The sequence below is a fragment of the Eleutherodactylus coqui genome, chromosome 2 (genome assembly GCF_035609145.1).
Source record: "Eleutherodactylus coqui strain aEleCoq1 chromosome 2, aEleCoq1.hap1, whole genome shotgun sequence".
Classification (NCBI taxonomy): Eukaryota; Metazoa; Chordata; class Amphibia; order Anura; family Eleutherodactylidae; genus Eleutherodactylus; species Eleutherodactylus coqui.
Genome location: NC_089838.1, coordinates 311,717,564 through 311,724,387, shown reverse-complemented (window position 1 = coordinate 311,724,387; position 6,824 = coordinate 311,717,564).

Below are 6,824 nucleotides of genomic sequence, written 5' to 3'. Positions count from 1 at the left end.
GGTAGGACAGGAACATACTGAGAGGTTAAAAGCTCCCCCCCTTCCCCACTTTCCTCAGTGGATTCTAACGAATTGCCGGGGCAGGAGCTAAACTTAAATTTTTTCCCCTAACCGGGGTTTTTTAATTTTAAATTTATTATTTTATTTTTCTAGGGCGGGAAAGGTACGGGTGCTGTCGTGGAGACTACTGGAAACCTGATTATCAGGTGGGTATAATCCACTTTTTCCCCCAGTCGTCTCCACGACAGCACCAATGAGACGTACCAACTAAAGTTTATTAGGGTGGGATTGCTGCCGAGAGGACTTTGCGGCCGAAGGCCATGTCCTCGTCCTGCTGCACTTTTACCCTATAGTGTTTAGTAAACGTGTGGGGTTTTTTCCAGACTGCGGCCTTGCAAATTTGCTCGACCGAGGCTGAACTGTGTTCGGCCCATGAGGACGCTACTGCCCTTGTGGAATGGGCTTTAAGCGCTAACGGGATCTCCTTCCCGAGGGCTTTATAGGATTCTATGATGGCCAGGCGGATCCACCTGGCTATGGAACTTTTCGCTGCTTTGCTACCCTTATTTGGGCCACTGAACTGGACGAACAGGTTGTCATCCCGCCTCCAGTGGCTCGTTGTATCTATGTAGGTTAGGACTGCTCTCCTAACGTCCAGGCAGCTTAGGGTTCTTTCCTCCTCGTTTTTTGGGTGGCTGAAGAATGAGGGGATTATTATATCCTGGGACCTATGAAAATCTGACACTACTTTCGGCATAAAGGCCGGGTCTGTTTTAAATATTAGTTTGGTGTCTGTAATTTTCATAAACGGGTGGCGGATGGACAAGGCCTGTAGTTCGCTAACCCGTCTTGCGGATGTAATGGCTACTAGGAAGATGGTCTTGATTGTCAGCATTCTTATAGGTAGCGCTTTGATCGGTTCGAATGGTACCGCTGTCATGGCCCCTAGAACCCAATTAAGGTTCCAGTCTGGGAACAGGTTTATGGGCCTAGGGCGTAATCTAGCTGCTGCTGTTAGGAACCTGTGGACCCATCTATCGTCTGCGAATTTTGTGTCGCAGATAGCGCTAAGGGCTGAAACCTGGACTTTTAGGGTGCTCGGGGAGAGGCCCATCTCTAAGCCCTCCTGCAGGAATTCTAAGATTAGCGGAGTGTCGGGGATAGAATCCCCGCGATCCCTTCCCTGTCTCCATGAGGAAAACTTTCTCCAGACCTTCTGGTAGATCAGGTGGGTCGTCTTTTTCCTACTGGACATTAGGGTTTCTACTACTTTCTCTGAGAATCCTTTCTGTCTTAGCGAGGATTCCTCAAGAGCCATGCCGTTAAATGGAGTTTGTCTAGGCCGGGGTGGTTCAGTGGCCCCTGCGATAGAAGATCCGTCCAGGTGGGCAAGGTGACTGGGTCCTGGACGCTCAGTGTTGTCAGAAGACCGAACCAGCTTCTTTTTGGCCGGAAGGGGGTCACTAGGATTAGCGTGCATCCCTGGGTTCTGAAGTGTTGTAAAACCCTGGGGATTAGTGGTATGGGAGGAAAGGCGTAGGCCAGTCCTTGTCCCCAGTCCTGGCCCAGGGCGTCTACCGCTATCGGACGATCTCCTGGCCGGAGGGAGAAAAAGTTGCCTACTTTCGTGTTCTCCCTGGTTGCGAAGAGGTCCAACTGTGGGGTCCCCCACCGGTTGGTTAAGATTCTGAATGCCTCTGGGGAGAGGGACCACTCTCCTGGGTCTATCTGCTTCCTGCTGAGGAAGTCTGCTTTTCCATTTAGTGTCCCCTTTAAGTGGGTTGCCGTGATCGAGAGGATCCGGCCCTCCGCCCAGTGAAAGATTTTCTGTGCGATGCTTTGCAGTGGGGGAGATCTTGTGCCCCCTTGGTGTCGTATGTGAGCGACCGCGGTGACATTGTCTGACAGTATTTTTATGTGATGGTTCTGTAGCGAGTTGCCCAACTGCTGTAGAACCTGCCAAACTGCCTGTAGTTCTCTGAAATTTGAGGATTGTTCTTTTATCCTCTGAGGCCAGGGACCCTGAAAGAATTGGTTCCCCACATGCGCTCCCCATCCACAGGCGCTTGCGTCTGTTGTGATGTGGATGGCTGGGTTTTGTAGCCAGTGAACCCCTCTCCGCAGGTTCTCTGGGGATGTCCGCCAACGCAGGGATGTTTTTGCCCTGTTTGGGATGTACATCCTTGCCCCTAGCGAGGACTGCCTTTTGTCCCACGAGGATAGGACTACGGCCTGTAGGGCTCTGGTGTGGGCCTGGGCCCATGCTACTCCTGGGATGCATGATGTCAAGCTCCCCAGAAGAGACATTGCCTCCCGAATTGTGCAGAATCGTCTTCGTAGGAAGGTTTTGACTATTCTGCGAATTTTTTTGTATTCTCTCCTCGGGTAGGTAGGAGCATTGCGATTCTGAGTCGAGAGTTATTCCCAGAAACGTCTTCTGCTTGCCGGGATCTAGGCTGGATTTTTCCCAGTTTATAATCCATCCCAATGATTGGAGAAGTTGTAGCACTGTCTCCAGATGTTTGGTTAGGAGTTTTTTGGACTCTGCTATTAATAGAATATCGTCCAGGTACGGTACTACTAGGATCGATTTTTCTCTCAGGTGGGCGGCTACCTCCGCCATAATCTTGGTAAAGATTCTGGGAGCTGAGGATATCCCGAAGGGCAGGCATCTGAACTGGTGGTGCTCTGTTCTTCCGCCCATGTCCACTGCGAACCGCAGGTATTTCTGTGAATCTTTGTGGATCGGGATGTGAAAATACGCGTCCTTCAGATCGATGGACGCCATGTAGGCTCCTCTGGGGATCAACTTTATTGTCGAGGAGATGGTTTCCATTTTGAATCTCCTGTATCGGACGCAGGTGTTCAGGTCTTTCAGGTTTATTATCGTCCGGTGTTTCCCGCCGGGTTTTTTTACTAAAAAGAGCCTGGAGTAATAGCCCTGGGTTTCCTCGTTTCGCGGTACGGGAGATATTGCGTTTAACCGCTGCAAGTCGCGCACGCTTTGCCCTAGTAAATGTAGCTGTTTTTTTGGGGCTCGCGTGGTAATGAATTTCCTTCTGGGGATGGATACCAGCTCTATCTGGTATCCGTGCTGTAGGATCTTTGGGATCCATGGGCCCCCGCAGATTGCGGCCCATTGATCCACAAAGCTCCCCAGCCTTGCCCCTACGGGGATGGCGTCAGGGTCTTTGCTTCGGCTCCCCCTGATGGGGGTTGAAGAGGATATTCCTTCCTCTGCCCCCCTTGGGGTAACTCCAGCGGCCTGTCTTGCCCTTGCCTCGGTAGGCCTCGGGCTGCTGCATTGGGGCCCGGGGAAAGGTCTTCACTCTCTGTGGTTTTTCCTCAGGGAACCCTTTTTTCCTGTCGGCCGCCTTCTCTAGAATTTTATCTAGGTCCGGTCCGAATAGAAATTGGCCGTAGAAAGGGAGGGCACACAATTTGTTTTTCGAGGCCAGGTCGCCTGACCATGACCTCAGCCATAACACCCTCCTGGCTGAGTTAGCGCGGGCTGTGGCTTTTGCTGAGAGTTTGACGGTCTCGGCTGCGGCGTCCGCTAGGAAGTTAGTGGCCATGCGCAGTATGGGAAGGGAGTTAAGGATCTGATCCCTCGGCGTTTTGTTGGTCAGATGTAGTTCCAGCTGCTCTAACCATACCCCCAGGGTCCGCGCCACGCAAGTGGCTGCGATCCCTGGCCTAAGGATGTTTGCCGCTGCCTCCCATGATTTCTTTAGGAGTCCCTCTGCCTTGCGATCCATGGGGTCTTTTAGCTGTGCGGCATCCTCAAAGGGCAGAGTCGTCCTCTTGGCTACCTTGGCCACCGGGACGTCTACCTTAGGTATTTCGTCCCAGCTTGCGCAAGCTTCCTCCTCCAGGGGGTATCTCCTTTTTACGCCTCGAGCGGAGTAGGAACCTGCGTCTGGTTTACTCCACTCTCTCTGAATTATTTTAGAGATGTTTTTGTGGACCGGGAAGGTATGTTTGCGCCTCTCCCCAAGTCCACTGAATATCTCATCCTGTCGGGTCCGCGGCTCTCTGGGCTGTTCTATTTTTAACGTAGCCCTAACTGATTTAATTAGTTCCGTCAATTCATCTTGATGGAACAAATATTTCCTGTAGTCCTCCTCCTCTGAGGACTCTTCGGCCGCCTGCTCCTCTTGCTCTGATCCGATGGAGTTCTCGGAATCAGAAGACTCCTCGGGAACATATGCCTTTCTTTGGCGTTTTGCTGGCGGTGCCGGCAGTGACGTTAGAGCTGATTGAACCTCTTCCTTCACCAGCTTTCTAACGTCATCCAGGAATCCCCCCGATTCCTCTCTGACTAGCCTAGCCACGCATGCCTTGCATAGAGGCCTCTGATACGTGGCTGGTAGTCTCGTCCCGCATTCCACGCACTTTCGCAGTTTTGTTCTGGGGGGGATGTCTTTTTTATCCCCCTGACAAACAAAGCATTTTTGCGGGTAAACATGCAATTTTTCCATACACAACATACTGGATATTTGCATTGTATTTTTGCCGCACTGGCTACTTACGGCCGCTGAGGCTGAGGTTTCAGCTGTCTCTGGGGCTGGAGCACTCATCTTTATACCAGTGCTGCAGACACCCTGCGACCTGTGATGCTGGTGTTCTGGCTTCTCTCAGGTTCCTATTTGAATTTTCGCGCTCCTGCGCTAAGCCCCGCCCCCTCCGCTCCTAATGCAGACGCGATGACGTCATCGCGCTGGACGTGAGATGCGGCGCCCCGCCCCCTGCCGTCAAAGGGCTTCCTGGAGCGCCGCGCTGTAATTTCTGCCGGAGGACGAGGGGGACTGAGGCTCCCGCTTTGAACCCCCTATGGGCCGCCGCGGGAGGAACCTGGCCCGGGGGTTACCACCCTGATGTGGCGTCCCGGGAGTCGTCTGGCTGCGAAGGGATGACAGGGTGAGCCACTGCCTTCCGATCCGCCTGTAAGTATGCTTTCGCTGGCTTCTCCACCAGCTCCTCTCATAGATCCTGCCTCCTGGCAGGACAGGAAGACACTGAGGAAAGTGGGGAAGGGGGGGAGCTTTTAACCTCTCAGTATGTTCCTGTCCTACCAGGAGGAGGCAATCTCATTGGTGCTGTCGTGGAGACGACTGGGGGAAATCCTGTTGTGTGGGAAACGGCGTATGTTGGATTTAAGTCACTTTGGAAATCACCTCTTTAGTGCACAGAACTTGGTAGAACGGACAACAGGATGAGAGATGGGCAATTCTGCAAGAGGAGGGAAGCAACAGGGCGGGATGTTTTGCTCTCCGACACCCTACCATTGTGTAACGGTAGCCCCACCGCCTTGTTCTCAGCCCAAGGATACGTTCACACACGGACATTTGGGCAGAATTTCTATCTCAAAATCTACAGCCCTGTTGCTGCGGATCTGCAGCAGAACTCACCCTTTGAAATGAGATGTGTTGCAGATCAAACCCTTCACCAAATGAGGCTGTTTTGTACCCCGTTTTTGGTGTAAACAGACCCTTAGAGAGTATTCACATAGCGTATTTGTATACTGTAGGATCCCATCTGGCGTTTTGTCACAGGTGCCATTAACAGCATTGTGAGGGAATCCCCAAACTCAGACTCCTAGAATGGTAGAGTTGGAAGGGACCTCCAGGGTTCAACCCCCTGCTCAGTGCAGGATTTACTACATCATCCCAGACAGATGTCTGTCCAGCCTTTGTTTGAAGACTTCGATTGAAGGAGAACTCACCACTTCCAGTGGCAACCTGGAACTGAACCATTAATTGTCATTAGTCAGAGCGTTACCACCTTGCTGTTGATTTGACAAGGATTGTTAGTTTCCCCTGTATTTGGAGTATACTATAGTGCAGACAACTATGCAAATTTATACTCCTAGTATAGCGGAAACTAAGGGAATCCTTGTCAAACCGACACCTAAGTGGTATCTAAGGGCAGTAAACGCTTCTGTTGGGGGCTTCCTCACAAGGCTGTTTTTGGGCACCTTTGACTGAGCCCTGAACAGAATTCCACACTGTGTGAATGTGCCCTTAGGATGCCCGCCTGATAACCCAAATCCTGGCACACATGCTAGCCGCTACGATGCCAGGAGTTTGGAGCAGTGAAACTGCGGCCTCTGATTGCAAGGTGGCAGTCATCTGACTTCTGCCGTCAATTGAGACAGGTGTATCGCGGGGCTGCAGCGCTCGGGGCAGGCATGTACCATTTTTAAAATCAGATCCAAATAATTTTATACAAAAGTTAAACATGAACTGGACAACCCCTTGAAGAGCTTACGGCCGCGGGCATGGAGCTGTACAACCTCCGGGTGCTGCTGTAAATGCTCTGTATATAGTGAGATGCTCTCCGCCAGAAGCATTGCTTCCTTATACCTCCCTACACAGAGTCTGATAGAACATGCCAAAGCGAGACCACTAGACTGAACAGATATACAGTTGTGGAACTACAACCCCCAGCATGCCGTAGGAGACGCATTAGTTGCTTATGGACAGCTGAAGACATGAATCAGACGACATGTCCCAGACCGCGAGCCCGCAGCTGTCGCTGCAAACCGCCATGTCCTGCTCTTCTGGCAGCACCATAACAACCGCTTCACTTCCTTCATCTCCTCGTTCCACCAGACCAAACAGGAAATCCACATGCTTACAGCGTGCCGCCGGGTTTCGTAATCGGCTCACATCATCAAAAACACAGCATGAGCTTTTGGGGGTAATTAAAGACTGGAGCTGAGAAACTCGTGCTTTACACCACTCCTGTGGCTGCTTGGCATTGAGCACACTTCATAGGACACCCAGCATATACTGCGCTATAGGCGGAAACCAGACCTTGGG